This window comes from Rhipicephalus microplus, chromosome 1, assembly GCF_043290135.1.
Source record: "Rhipicephalus microplus isolate Deutch F79 chromosome 1, USDA_Rmic, whole genome shotgun sequence".
Classification (NCBI taxonomy): Eukaryota; Metazoa; Arthropoda; class Arachnida; order Ixodida; family Ixodidae; genus Rhipicephalus; species Rhipicephalus microplus.
Genome location: NC_134700.1, coordinates 283,561,919 through 283,577,794, shown reverse-complemented (window position 1 = coordinate 283,577,794; position 15,876 = coordinate 283,561,919). Strand labels below are relative to the sequence as shown.

Below are 15,876 nucleotides of genomic sequence, written 5' to 3'. Positions count from 1 at the left end.
CTTATTTTGCTCCTACGTGCAGCATCTAGAGGCGTAACAAGGGAAGTCCGAAGTGACAAAAAATGCCCTATATTTCCCACGAAAATTTCATATTCCATAACACAAGTTACGACTGCACAGTGAAGCATCGATAACAAAAGTATTGAACGACCATAATATCCAGTGTGATCAACAAAGTAAATAAAAAAAATCCGTATATCTACGGAAACACGATCACAACATCCAGCACACACATACAATAACCTCGCAAAAACGGATCCCAAGGAAGCTATCTGAGAATATTGGCAGAATATATGAAAAGCTGTCTTGCGTACACACTTAAGTTTCTTTATTACCTGTCAATAATAAAGTTCTGAGGGCTCTGTTTCCTCTATTTTTTTTTATTACCGCAAATTTTTGCAAGGGCCTCTCGTTGCTGTCACTGCCACGAACAAGCCAGTAATGCGAGCGTAATGGAACGATGACGGGGCTTCGGTAGCTCGAACAAAGTTATTCCACACGACGAAATTTTCGCGCACTGCCCATATATAATTTACTTTAGCCTCAACGGTGGCCCCTTCACTTTTCGGGGTTCGCAGGGATCCTCGGAGCGTGCAGCTCAGCAGTTACGCCGAGTTTTGACGGATCCAAAACGCCTCTATTCTGTCCGTCGTTGAAGAGCAGACGGGGCGCTCTGCATCGAAAGCGAAGATCCGCGGCCATAATAAGTTTAACGCCTAATGTCCGTAATGTGCTTCCGCATCCCGATTAGAGTTCCTCGCACTTCATGGCAGTCACACAACTTTCTTCGCCACTTTTTTTTTCTGCGAAATGTGGTCAAATTTAGCCACTACGGGCTAATTAAGGTATATTGGACGATAATTTAGTTTATACTTTCGCGTGCTCACAGTCAAGTTATAATAAAATGAAGAAGACGGTCGCAGGTAACAATAGCAATGTGAAATACCCTCGGCTAGTGGGCTTTGCATGAATAAGAAGCTGCGCTACAATTACAGGGGCTACAACCCCTAACTGCGAAATATTTATCCAGGTTAACGCTTCAATATTACGAGAATTTAGCACCCCTTCCTAATACTATACCATCCTGGGGAAATTTGTCCGTCTTATTGTTGGTCCTTTGATGCATAAACAACAAAAACGACGATTTATAGTTAAATAAGATGAAGAAAAATAAAAGAATATCACATGCGACCTCAATGACCAAAACACCACTTTAATGAATAATGTTGCACTATGCGATTCTCGCATTTCAACATTTGTTTCTGTATATATCCTACGTTCCGTTAGCCCTTTTGAATACCTAATTCATTCAAGTTAACCTACTTGACTACCTCGATTCCCACGAAGCGCTTTATTCTCAGAGTTACCGCTTTCCGAGGGTCCCGCTTGCGCAATTCTTTGTCATTAGTAAGTCAGGATGAATAGAACAGAGTGAGCTATAATTTTATTCGAAGACAAACACACATTTAGCTGTCTCCTCTGGTGCGGGCGAGCATGATATTCACTCGCGTAATTGGGAAGATAGGCAAACAATAGTCTTCAGCCTGTCTGTATGAATTCTTTCACCTCGTCTGTCATGTTTCAATGGGACACTATAAAGAAACAATGACTTGGTTTAGATTGCACTCAAAGAACTCTAATGATATAAGTGTCACTGTCGTGAGGGCATTATTGGTGGAAAAATCAAGGTTGAAGTTTCATTTTAAGTTTATCGCCGAAATCTTCGCTCGTGACGTAAAAAAATTCAGAGTGTATTTCTCTTTTCTTCTGGGACATTGACTCCAATCAATTTCTGGAAACTTCGTATACTAGATGTATGACACCCAAAGATGACAATGGACTACATATTTGTTAAGTAGAAGCCACGTAAGACCCAAAGTCATTAAAATTTACTACATACGTCACGACGTTTAGTGCGGGAATCTCGTGGTGTTGTCTCCAACCACATTTTTTTTCTTTTGCGCCTTTTCTCGGAACCCAAGCGTCATGTCACTGGAAGAATGATGTTTTCGGCATTGTGAAATCGTACGTTTCTAGTACGCGTAAAACATTTTTTTTAGTGCCTCTTTAAAGAATCTGCTACACTGTCAAGTCTGGAATAGGCCTATAAGGGCAAATAATAAACACGAAAATATTTCTCGGTGAAGTTGCTGAGTAGAATATGTTACTGCAATCAATCGCTGTTCTTTGCATTATACATAATGTGTGGTGGTTGTGTACAAAACCAAAGAGCAAAGAAAAGAGTGAGGTGGCCGAGATTCTGTCGAAATGTGAAAAGGGGATATTAAGATACTTGGAACAGGAACTCACAGGGTAACTAATGCATTCGCCTAAAACGACTCGAAGTTGAAAGCCATGTTTTCTTCTCGGTCGACGTAATGATGGTACACCTCCTCCATCCCATCCCCCTCCCCTCTAAAGCTTTTCGCCCCTAACGTGGTTCCGCACAGCCTCCGTGATCGGCCTACGTTTGACCAAGCGGCGGTGTGATCTGATGACATCATCATGTGACGTCACGTTATGCGTCACATATGACACGCCATATGTCACATATGATGCGCCATCATATCAAATATGGCATGCCATGTGGGTACAAGCAACGGCCGAGCACAACTTCTGGTGAAAAAAAAAAGAAACGTTATTTTTTATTGCGGTATCCTTCCCCTTTAGGCATACTGCAATGTGCCGAGCAATCGCCCCCATCCGAGGAAGGACACCCTGCCATTTTCGGGAGATGCTAAATACATGCGAAATAAGCGCAATGACTGGTCCCAGACCAGGCAAGATCCCCCTCCCCTCCTTCCCCCAAATTAGGTTAGATTATCTTTCACCGTAGGTGGGGCGCTTTGCTGGGAATTTTACCGTATATGATTAGTACAGAACATCGGGTGGTAGAAAGGATGCTAGAGACTATGTGAAGTCGTTTCCCGAGTCCCACGATATTACGCAGCATTGATATCTGCTGTGCCAGCGCCGTCTTTGCATTCGTCTTCTCGACGAGGTGATGCCACCGGAAACCAGCAATCGCGCCGGCCACGTCAGCAGCGCCCAAGCTCAACCCGTTTGCGGAGGGAAAACGCTCACGTCGGCTCTCTACATCGAAGTGCTAGAAAACGTTCCGAGCATCATGTTGGGGTGATATTACTAACGGCCACAGTGGTTTACCCTCACAACAAAACACAAAACTATACCGTGCTTAACTGCCTATGCCGTGGTTTTATGGTGCCTTTGCTATTTGTGGCCTTGTGCTAATGTGTAGGTAGATAGATAGATAGATAGATAGATAGATAGATAGATAGATAGATAGATAGATAGATAGATAGATAGATAGATAGGTAGGTAGGTAGGTAGGTAGGTAGGTAGGTAGGTAGGTAGGTAGGTAGGTAGGTAGGTAGGTAGGTAGGTAGGTAGATAGATAGATAGATAGATAGATAGATAGATAGATAGGTACATAGATGGATGAATAGATAGATAGACAGCATAAGCCGCAGATGGGTGCCTGTTGCCAGGGCAATATAATAATAATAATAATAATAATAATAATAATAATAATAATAATAATAATAATAATAATAATAATAATAATAATAATAATACGTGATTTTACGTCGCAAAACCAGAATGTGGTTGAGAGACGCCGTGGTTGAGGGCTCCGGAAATTTCGACCATCTGCTTTTCTTGAACATGCTCTGACATTTGCATACTACGTGGGCCTCTACTGGTTTGCCTTTATAGAAAAGCGACTGCCGCTGCTTGAATCGAACCCGCGACCTCCGGGGCAGCAGCCGAACACTCTATAGTCTCTCATCCACCGAGGCGGACCAAGGGCAACATAAACACAAATACTGACTCTATAGTGTTGCCTGTAACAAGAACGATTAAACACGCACGCACCCTTCCCCCACCACAACACATGTATAAATAAGTAAATAAATAAACTCAATATCAAACAAAACATATTGAATGCCCATGTGTCGTAGGATCCCGGTACACGACCATACTGCCTTCATATTCGGATGAAGGCAATGGCGGTGCTTGCCACAGTGCACAGTTTTAAAGAAGCCTACCGGTTGCTGCAAGATTGGGAGTCCGAAGGATTGGGATGAAGAGGGTACGCAGTCACACGGGAATGGAAAAGCGGGAAAATAAAAGACACAGCGTGGGGAAAAAAGGGGAACTGGGAAGCACAACGCGCGTGAGGAATTTCTGCGCGTGTGCGAAAACTAATCTGTGTTCCCGTCCAGAGGCCTGAATCAGTTGCGAGGAAAGCAATTACAGCCGGCGGCGCGACGGTACTCGCCAATGGCGACAGGCGTAACGACAGAACTGGCGCGCCTTGCTCACCGTCGCAGGGCGTCGGATGGTTTCTTCCCCGGCAAATGCTGAATCAGACGCCCGCGCGCACTCGTCACTGGACATAACAAACAAGAATAATTAATCGACGTAGCACGTTAGAATCATAGGACAAGGGAAGGGACAGAAGGGAACGCTTAAGGGACAGAAGGGAGCGCCCTTCCCTTGTCCTATGATTTTAACGCGCTACGTCGATTAACTATGTCTTACCAACATGCCCAACTTTATACTCTAGTAAAACAAGAATACATTTTAAAGAATGCGTCTGCAATATAGTGGAGCGCGGATAGTCTCGCATTGGCCGAAGCAGTCGGCGTTGCAGTCGTAGGCAGAGAGCGTCGACCTGCGCCATGCCGACATTAAGTGTGTATAGTATTGAGCGGATCGGGGCAGGGAGTAAGGCGATGGCTTCTTTACGCGGAATGTACAGCTTGGTCGACGCGTTGTGGTAAACTAACGATCTGATCTGAACTGATGAAAGTTTACTGGCAACTTCCGTGTGATCGAAAGCTGTAGAATGTGCGTACAACTAAACAATGATTTGCGCATAATTTATGTTACTGTGTGAACAAGAAGCTATATATATATATATATATATATATATATATATATATATATATATATATATATATATATATATATATATATATATATATATATATATATATATATATAGTAAATACGATCCTTTTCTTATGTGCTATCTTCAAGTTATTTCAATATAGAAAATACCCGGACCTGTCGTGCCTTCCCTTCAAGTTCTTCTTCAACCATGGGTCCTGGGACAGCACTGAAGAAAAGGATGATTTAGAAATACCCTGTGCACACTCCTACCACAGCAGTTGTGGGAGATTCACAAACAAAGTATATACATCAATACTTCGACCCCCTCAGCAATGGCGCACCAGCCTTCATTTCGCAGTGTGGTGCTACAATCGGTGATGTGCGTGACTTACTGGGTCTAGTGCCCCGCTCAGCATCCTGTCTTATTCTTCATGTTGGGACGGTCGATGTGGCTTCGTGTTCGGGACACGAGGCGTTTGCAAAGTACCGCGATCTACTTGAAAGCATTGCAAAATACCACCCAGAAATTCGGCGAGTTTACGCCACGCTGATACTGCCTAGAAGTGGAAACCGTCGACAAAGGAACTCTAACCTGACGTTCGTCCGACGCTGCAACAGAGAAGCATCAGTGTTCAACAACATGCTTCGGAATTTTTGCCGCTATTCCCGGCTAGTTTGCTACCTCGATCATGAAATCGAATGGTTACCACCCACACGCGTCCTCGCAGCAGACGGCCTTCATATGAGCTTCGAGGGTGTGTCGTTGCTTGCAAGCCACATCCGCCGCCTGTGTTTCAGGAGACCGGTGGATGCGACATCAGCTGCCTGGTGCGATTCATCAACGAATGACGACTCTCCGCATCGAGTGGATCGAGCTGGGCGACCTTCAGCACCCAGTCATCCTACAGCACTAGCCGAACTCAACACCGCCGACAGCAACCTCACCCATGACGAGCAAGCCTTCCGTAGCAGAGACGTCACCTCGAAGCAGCACGTCACCTCGAACGCAGCGCTCGCCACATGAACAAGTCTCCATCTCTACACAGCCTACGTCTTGCCTACCGCCGCCTGCGGTCGTTGCATCACTTTCGCCGTCTCAACCACGCTACGGACTCCGGAACAGGGGCACAACCACGAGAGGAACCAACTGACTAACACAACGCCAGCTAAGTGAGAGTACTTTATCTGTTGGCTGAATGAATTTTTTAAGGACCAGGAAGGTTATAGAAAAACGGACTCGTTGTGAATCCCACATTTCTATGCTTAGAATGTATGTCGCGGCAACAAGTGCTCCTAAAGGTTTACAACTAAAACTGCAGCCGGCCACATCAGAGATGTCAAAGAAAAACCTGTCAAGGTGGCACAACACCTTAAATCGGGCGTCTGTTGAACTAAACAGAACACTTATTAGCCATTATGAGTCATCAGAAAAAGGTCTGCGGAATCAGGAAAAACAGCTTGTGCAATCATCTCAGTTTACGACTGAAGAATTAAAAACTCTCGAATTATATCGGTCACAGAAGTTAGCCGAGCTGGATGCTAAAAAGTCAAAGAAGGTCGCGCGTGACAACTTAGAAAAAAAGGAATGCTCCCGACGAGGAAACATTCTAACTACAGCTGAAATGCGCCAGCCCGAGCTGGAAAGTAAATCTTCTGGACAGGATAACATTATAAATTTGTCATGTTACGATCTATCAATTGAGGAACGTAGTGTGTTATCTCGAGGACTTAATTTTTGCCCTGCAACAGGAGGCTATAGTGAATTTCAGTTGGTGAAGGATCTTTACAATTTCGAACGTAACATGCGCCTCCGTGAGTACTTTTATGATCGGTCCTCGGCTCACAATACCGATAGCTCATCATTGCCATCTTACAAGCATTGGACACCCCCCTCCCAAAGAGACAAATGTCTGGACCTTTATATCAGAGCTGTACAACGCGATGTCATGCAGGCATATAAAGAACGTACACCATTGCACCGCAACCTTACTGACAGAGAGCAACAAGCAATTGAATCCCTCGCTGGTCGTAATGACATAATTATAAAACCTGCAGATAAAGGAGGCGCCATTGTTGTAATGGACAGAAGCAAATATATCAGCGAAGGCCATAGGCAGCTCAGTGATGCATCATATTACAAGCCCAACAAACGAGTTCAAAGATATTGTTCGTGATACCTTGACTGCGCTCTTTAATGATAAAGAAATAAGCTATGGCACTCTGAAATCCCTCATACCGTTGAGCCCAGTAGCTGGCAGGTTTTACCTTCTTCCCAAAATTCATAAGAGAGATAATCCCGGTAGACCGATAATTTCTGGAATTGGAACAGTGACTGAGAACCTTTCCCGTTATGTAGATAGCCTCATCAACACCATTCCGTCCAGCTTTTCTTCTTACATTAAAGATACCAATCACTTTCTATCAGATATTGTTGACCTACAGGTTCCTCAAAATTCGTTTCTCGTTACGTTAGATGTCACGTCACTGTATACTAATATCCCTCACTCAGATGGCATCGAGGCAGTTATCTGCGCGTACAACGATTGCCACGCCAACAAACCAGTTTCCGCATCTACGTTAGCTACGTTGCTTAAGCTCATTCTTGAACTTAACAATTTCGAATTTGAGGGGACACATTATGTTCAAGTTAGCGGTACATCTATGGGCACAAGAATTGGACCAAACTACGCAAACATATTTATGGGGCTCCTTGAAAACAAATTTCTTGCAAATTGTGAATATAAGCCATTTTACTATAAGCGGTTCATCGACGACATTTTCCTAATCTGGCACCATAGTGAATCGCAACTTCTTTCTTTCATAGCAGATCTTAACAATGCTCATCCGGCGATTTCTTTTTCGCACTCATATTCACCTGTGAACATAAGCTTCCTTGATGTCATGGTCACTCTACGTAACGGGAAGCTGATAACTAATCTTTGCAGGAAACCCACGGATAGGCAGCAATATCTTCACTTTAGTAGTAGTCACGTGAAACACAACAAAACTAGTATTCCCTACAGCCAAGCAGTCCGTTTTAAAAGAATATGCTCTGATAGCAGCGAATTTTCCCGCCACTGCGAACAACTTCGGAGCGCGCTCGAAAAACAGAGCTATCCGGCCAGCATAATCACAGACGCCATCAAACGTGCAGAAGAGCTTGACCGTTCAGACCTGCTGAGTACTAATAAAAGACCCAAAGATTGTTCGCGGACTAATCTAATTTTGACACATGCGGCCTCAGCTCCAAATGTGAACCATATATTAAAGAAACATTTTAACATTTTAATACAGAGCGAGCGGCTCAAAGGAATCTTTGCAGAACAACCACGCGTGGTCTACCGACGATCGCGGAACCTTCGTGATTTACTAACCTCATCTAAAACCACGTGTTCACATCATGAAGGCTGTCATCCCTGCAACAAACCACGTTGCAAAGTGTGCGCGCACATGACGACATCTAAAACAGTTTCAAGTACATCGTCCAGTTTTTCTTTAAAGATAAATGGGAACTACACGTGTGATAGTATCAACGTCATCTATCTTCTCGAGTGTTCAACTTGCGGTGCTCAGTACATAGGTCAAACAGAGACAAGTTTCAGAATTCGTTTTAATAATCACCGTGCACATGCCGTAAGCCTCCCTAATCTACCGCTGTCGAAGCACGTCAGTATGCCTGGCCATGGTTTCGACAAAATTAGGGCCACGATTATTCAGTCCGGTTTTAAGACAAATCACGATAGGGAAGTGAGGGAATCCTTCTTGATCCACAAATTTAACACCATTCGTTCAGGTATCAATGAAAACGTAGGAAAGCTCACCTGCCTCGCACTATAACAACACGACTTCTTAGATTAGTAAAATATTTTAGTGTATATTAAATTGTATATTAGTCAACCGTGGTTTCTTTACCTCTGAGCTCTTTTACATGTCATGCCAACCATACTGTGCCCCACGTGTCGATGCGCAAGGAAATTTGAAACTTTTATATTCATGCACCCGTCACATGTCAGTCATGTCAACACAAGGTCCTGACAGATTACCATTTTTTTCCTAGCTGCAATACCGAGAGTTCATCACGTGAGCCTATAAAAGCGGCTGCATTGTATCATACCTACTTACTCTGACGAAGGCCGTGCCACGGCCGAAACGTTAGTAAATACGATCCTTTTCTTATGTGCTATCTTCAAGTTATTTCAATATATATATATATATATATATATATATATATATATATATATATATATATATATATATATATATATATATATATATATATATATATATATATATATATATATATAAGGGAAAGAAGTGTATACCTAATGGCTCGTTTTTCCGTGTTTTGACACAATATTAATGAGATCTAACAGACAATAATGCCAAGGAATGTATAGGGGAATTTATTAGAACAAATGTAATGTAAATAGAAAGAAAGAAAAGTGGGTGAAAAAATAGCCTGCCGTGAGCAGGAATCGAACCTGCGACCTCCGAATAACGCGTCCGATGCTCTTATTTTGAGGTTGTAGGTTCGAATCCTGCTCATGGCATGTTATTTTTTCACCCACTTTTCTTTCTTGCTATATACATTACATTTGTTCTAATAACTGCCCCTGTACATTCCTTGGCATTATTGTCTGTTAGATCTCATTAATATTGTGTCAAAACACGGAAAAATGAGCCCTTAGGTATACACTTTTTTCCCTTATATATATAAAGTGAAAGAGTGCTCTCGCTAGTTACAAGAAAGACTCAGTAGCAAGGTGTGATGGCTATACATGGTCTATAAATGAATTGAGCTACAAGTGAATCTTACGAAAGCTTATCGCGTTCACTTGAAATATGTGACCATTCCGGAAGGTGGGAGGGGATCCGGTTTACGCATCATTAGGCGTGCAGGTTTCCTCGCAGTGAATCGTACTCATAATGCCCGCTGGCCGCCCACATGCTTCTGCCATCAGTAGTTCACTTAGGCAAGTGAAGAAAACACGCCTGTGTCTTCCTGCGGAGGTTTTGATCCGCTTCGTGATTGTTCCAAGCCGCTCGTATAGAGTAGGCCCGCAGGAAACTTCGTATGTTTATTCTTTATTCTTTATTCAATGGTTGCTCTACATTGCCCAAAAGCGTTACAGCTGGGGAGTTACAAAAACGACATAAACAATTCTTCGTTCTTACAGCACACTTGCATGGCAGACAACCCATTCCACTCTTTAACAGTTCTAACAAAGAATGAATTCGCGATCAGGTTCGTGCGGGTGCGTAATTCTCTTATTTTAAAAACATGGTCAGTTCTAGATGAACGGTAATGAGGTTCCTTAAAGTATTTTTATTTATTGATTCCTGTTTTATCATTATATGTCTCAAAAAAGAATGTGGGCGCCTTTTGTGAACGCCAGCTCACATTGCGTCGGCTCTCTCTTAACTTCCTGTCTTAATGAATGTGTACGCATTTGCGTTTCGGCACGGTCGCTAGAAATAGCTTAAAAACAGTAAAAACAGCAACATAGTAGTAGCTGGCAGGAACGTTTCAGAAGTACTCGTACATCAGTGTTCTGTTGCAACAAGCAAATGGTGAAGAAAAGAAGGGGGAAAAATTTAAAGCGTCGAACCATGTGACGACGAAACTGAGCCGTGCATACGTAAGAAATGTAACAGGCACACCCATGTGTCGGTGTTGAAACTTTCCGAGTGAACATTTAAATGCAGGCCAGTGATTAAAAAACATACAAGAGAGATTCTGACGGCATCTACAGAAAGTTTTCGTTTTAATAGCGTGACGCCCTCATTGCCATCTTTGCAGATTTACCCAATCTACTAAATAAATGATTAAGACTTACCTACGCAATGTACTAAAGAAGACTTAGCGATAGCTGGTTCATAACGCACTAGTGCCACTCGGTTTAGCTGGTCTCGTTACTTTGTAATTAAGTTCACAAGAAAAGACGTGTTGTACCTCTGCCAGCACTTGTTTAGGCTATGATACGTTTCTGCATTTCTGTACTTTAGGCTGCATTCACTTGCGTGGTAAACCTGCAAGTTTACGTAACAGGTCCCGAATTCTATAACGTGCATGAACCACGTAATTCAACGAAGCTGTCGCACATTGGGCCTGAGCTTATAAATTAAGTGTAGTTCGTTATTTTGAAAGAAGATATAGAAGGTAAGCTCTCGAGCGAATTATACCCTTGGCTGAGTGAATACGAAGTAAAAAAAAGAAGATGAATGGTGTTTGACAGCGCTAAATATTTAAAATTTGATATGAACAATTTTTTTGCATATTATCCGGTGTGATTACAAACAGCATAAAAAGGGACGCCATCACCACCAGCATATTCTGAAAATTAACTGAATTTTTCCTGACAATTTAATCAATCAGTGACAAAAATGTGGCTGCTCTCCCCCGCATTAAAACTGACTCAGTTTTTTTTTTGATAAAGTTTAGCAATATAGCGCACAGGCTTTCCGACTAATTTATTAGGTCTATTTTGCAAACACTAGTACATTGGATGCTTGAAGAGGGCACGCAAAAACATACGAATTCAGTACTTTCTTTGCGTTCGTTTTGCAATTCATAGAATGTTGACTGATTTCCGTGGTCTTGATGCAAAAACAGCAGGTGTTCATTCCACGAGAAACAGCTGGTATGATTTGATTATTTGGTTTGCATACACAGATAAACATGGACACTGGGGAAAGAGGGAGAGAGCAAGCTGGCAACTGCCACCTGGAGGGGCACAACGCCTTCTCACTCTTTCAAGAGGAGGGAAGAAACAGAGCAAATAAAGATAAGAGGAAAATGAGAGGAAAGAAGAGAAGGAAGTCCCTCTGTGCATGCACTTTCGTAGCCGCCCCTTTAGTCTCAGCAGACCGTCGTAATTTTCACTGCGCCGTTCTCGCGGTTCTTCCTTTTCTCATTTTTTAGCACCAGTGTACGAATTTAACAGTGCTACAGTACACAGTAAAAAATTTCTGAAATAAAAAAAACGAGATTTTAACTCTTTGCACCACCATCTACTCTGCCCTCCTCCCCCTCCTTCACTCGCGAAAAAATCATAGTGAAAAAACAAAGACCATAAGCACGTTTTGTTTTTCAGTGGCTAGGTGCACAGTAACACGCCCATCATTGTGCGTTCCTTACAACACTCCTTTTTTATTGTTCATGCATATCCGCATACGAAGAATTACGAAGATTTGTGTGGTGTACCTTAAAGGCACCCTCACCACCTCGCGTTCAAAGACGAGAAAGTGGCTCCCCCTTTTTTACCATCCTTCGCACAAGCGATGTATCCTCCTCTGCTCAAATTTTTTAAAGTCCGCGAAGAATGTGAGCACTGCCTCCCCCTCCCTCTCCCTGCAGTGGTCAAGTAGTTATAGCGCCCGACTGCTAATTCGAAGGTCGCGGGGTTGAATCCCGGTTGTGGTGACTGCATTTTTGATGGAGGTGGAAATGTTTGAAGTCCATGTGCTTAGATTTTTGTGCACGCTATAGAAGCCCAGGTTGATTGATTTGATTGATATGTTGGGTTTAACGTCCCAAAACCACTACATGATTATGAGAGACGCCGTAGTGGAGGGCTCCGGAAATTTAGACCACCTGGGGTTCTTTAACGTGCACCCAAATCTGAGCACACGGGCCTACAACATTTCCGCCTCCATCGGAAATGCAGCCGCCGCAGCCGGGATTCGAACCCGCGCCCTGCGGGTCAGCAGCCGAGTACCTTAGCCACTAGACCACCGCGGCGGGGCTAGAAGCCCAGGTGGTGAAAATTATCGGAGGCCTACAGCGTCTCTCATAATTATATAGTGGTTTTGGAACATTAAATGCAATGGAAGCAGTAATGCGCTCGAGCCTATTAGGATTTCGTGTTTCTAGAATACACACGCATTTATCGCCGCTCACGCTGTCATAAACGCACGAGTTAAAGCTGAATCAGTTGATAGACACGTGAGACAAGGAAGAATGGATGGTCAGCTGCATGACAAAGCAGTGCAGGATACAAATAACATCTGATACTTCGCGTATATGGACCACTAGAGCGCACGTTATAGACTATGGACGACGCGAGAATTACTGTGTGTGTCACGACGTGCGGAAGAAAGACGAGAAACGCCAGAAGAGAATAATGCGCTTGTTTTTCGTATTTGAGAGGCCGGTGAGAGGCTTTGTAGATGTCGTGCTTGTGTTGCACCACTATCCCTTATGCTGAAACATTAGACCTAATTTCAAAAGTTGTATTAGGTCACGCTTTACATTTTTTTGCTGTCTTTCTGGAACAAGAACACCGAAAAATATCTAAGTTCATTTATTTTAAATAAATGTATATAAGGAGAGGTTGGTGCCAATGCGTGGCGCCGGCTACTCCTCTTCGGTTGCTCAAAAGTCGACATCGCACATTTTGTAGCAAACAAAAGGTTATGCATATGTACATAGCACAACGCTTACTCAATGAGCCGACGTTTTGCAATAAGAAGTGTCCACACTACACAGAGTTTGTAAAACACAAGCAATCATGCCAATTTAAGTGTTCACACAAGACATGAGAGAGAGAGAAATAAACAAAAGGAAGAGACAGGGAGGTTAACCTAGACGAACTGATTTGCTACCCTGTACGGGGATGGGGAAAAGGGTCTGAAAGAGGTTAGATATAGAGAGATATAAAATAAATTAGAAAAAAAACACATGTGCACACATTCAGGGAGTTCCGATCACAGTCGTTTGGACAGGCCGGTTGAACGCAAGAAGCGCAGGAGCACCTTCACAGCCTTCTTCTGCGACATAAAGTCCTGTTGGCAGCGCTCCCCTTCTTTGCACAAGACATGAAAGTCCAATAAAATGTCTAAGACGATCTTGTCCTTTAGGTACTGTTTTCAGAAAGGTTTTCACAAAGACATCGTAGTGAAACACGAAAATATTGTTATTAAACATATCGGTTTGCTTCATTTAACTTTTTTTTTGCATTACATCTAGCTAATCGCGTAAACTGAAGGTAGGGCTGCGGTTAACACGCTCGAAATCTAAAAAAAAAAAGAAAACGAGCACCGATACATGCCGAAACTGGAGCACGCTGTCCTTCACCTCGTTGCATCGGTTGGGGCCTTCCGCCCTTGACACGGGAAAATCTTCCCGACTATTGCCGTCTATGCGTGGCAGTGACAAACACACAATGCGAGGCTTAGAGAGAGAGAGAGAGAGAGAGAGAGAAAGGCGACTCACCGTCCTTGAATGCTGCGGGGAAGCCCCCCTTCTGCTGATGACTGCGCTTTCGTAAGCCGGCACCCACGCCGAAGCGTCTTGGCCGGAAGGCTCCACAGGTTTCTCCTCCGTCGAACGCTCTTAGAGCTGCGTCGCACTGCCGCACAGTCGTTGGCAACCCGTCGTCACTCGCACACGGCTGTCAGCGCCGGTAGCCTAAGTTTGTGTCGAAATCACTCACTTTTCGTCGGCGTGCTACCCTCCGATACTCGTAATCAATCGTATCGAGGTGTTGTTTCAATCCCCACCCAGCCGGCTGGTAACTGGATGCCTTATTTTTTTTCAGTTCTTTTTGAGATTTGCTACGATCGTTTCTTTAACGATTAAACTCACTCATGGAACGCAGTTGGGATGCGAACAGGTGCACGTTGATCAAATATACAACCGAATGACACTAAAGGTCGGCGATTCCTCGGAGACGAAAGGAAGTGAAAGTCTTGGTAGCACCACCTGTTGATGCCTTCTTTCCACCCGCTCACTCGCTCCACGTAGGCGCCGGGAATTTCCGAAAAGGGTGTTCGCGATGATCGTGAAAGGACAAGTCAACAAACGGATAAGCAAGAGGGGGGTTGGTTAAACACGTCTCAAATCACAGAGGGTAATCAATCGGTACCGCTCGTCCGTGAGAGCTGTTCGGCTCGTTGAAGTGACGTGAAGCGAAGCTGACGTCTTCGAGTGACGTGTGGTTCAGCACTTGGCCGGGCAGAAGAGTTTCAAGAAAACCTGCTTACGGGCTTTTCCGTCTTCCACCTTGAAGAATGAGAAGCCGCGAGTCAATCGGCGAATGAGAAACACACTCGGTGTGAATGGAAGCTTCACTAACGAAGAGACAAAAAGAGAACCGAAAGAAGAGGAGGCTGGCCAGTCGACTCCTGGGATGTCCAGACCTGGGTCGGTGCGCGCGCGCATAGAGCAAGCGGGCCGCTCCGACCGAAGTCTGGATTGGACTGTTTTAATTCCAGCCGCGGCCGCAACCGTGGTGGCGAATGGTGGCGCTTCGGTCCCGCTGTTTGTCCAGGTCGTTGCCAGGGGCAACACACACCGCCGCCTCTCGTTGCGCATGCGTCCCCACCAGCTTCCCGATCTCACAGCTCTTCGTGCGCTATTTCTCGCGTTTTCTTTGCCTCTCGCTGTTGCGCAGCTTTTCTTGTTTCTTATTTCTTTTTGGGAAAACTTGTTTTTATTCATTTTGTTGCTGAGGTACATAGGAGGGAAGAAGTAGGAGTGTGGGGACCTCTGGAAGTGTTTTGGCGGTGCGAAGGCGAGGATGTGATAAACGGGGGAAAACGGAAAGAAGATCGACGGACGGGAAAGGGGCGAAGTATAAACACATCTCACACGCGTGCGCGCTCGTGTTTGCGTCGTGTTCAATGTTTACGCCTACGTGACCGTTGGTGTATAGTGTTGTGGGTTTGTGCGCGCATGCGTGCTTTTTTCATGGTGGAGAGACCTACCTGGTCCCTACGAAAGCGAAGATTTCTAGCAGAATATTTCCGTCGAAACTATATGAAGGTGCGGAATTTATTGGTATCAGAGGGTGAAGCGCGAGTGCCCCGTAAACTATAGCTCAGAATTCGTAAGAGCTGTGCCGTGCTTCGTTTGATTTAGAGCGCGTTGATACTTGAGCCGTATGCTGGTGCGTGGGCGTTCGCGAATTCCCCGCACTTTTTTCATTGTTTTGCTTCTGAGTGCTTCTTTCGTTCGCT

The 15,876-nt window shown here is 44.2% G+C and overlaps 1 protein-coding gene across 1 annotated transcript in view; it reads right to left on the bottom strand.

The window, feature by feature from the left end:
- LOC142818037 (voltage-gated delayed rectifier potassium channel KCNH8-like) overlaps positions 1–15,100 on the bottom strand; it is a 366,747-nt gene extending 351,647 nt beyond the window's left edge. The window contains exon 1 of the mRNA XM_075896227.1: positions 14,132–15,100. The gene's annotated coding sequence lies outside the window, so the exon portion shown is untranslated. The remainder of the gene's footprint in view (positions 1–14,131) is intronic.
- Positions 15,101–15,876: the final 776 nt, after the last annotated feature.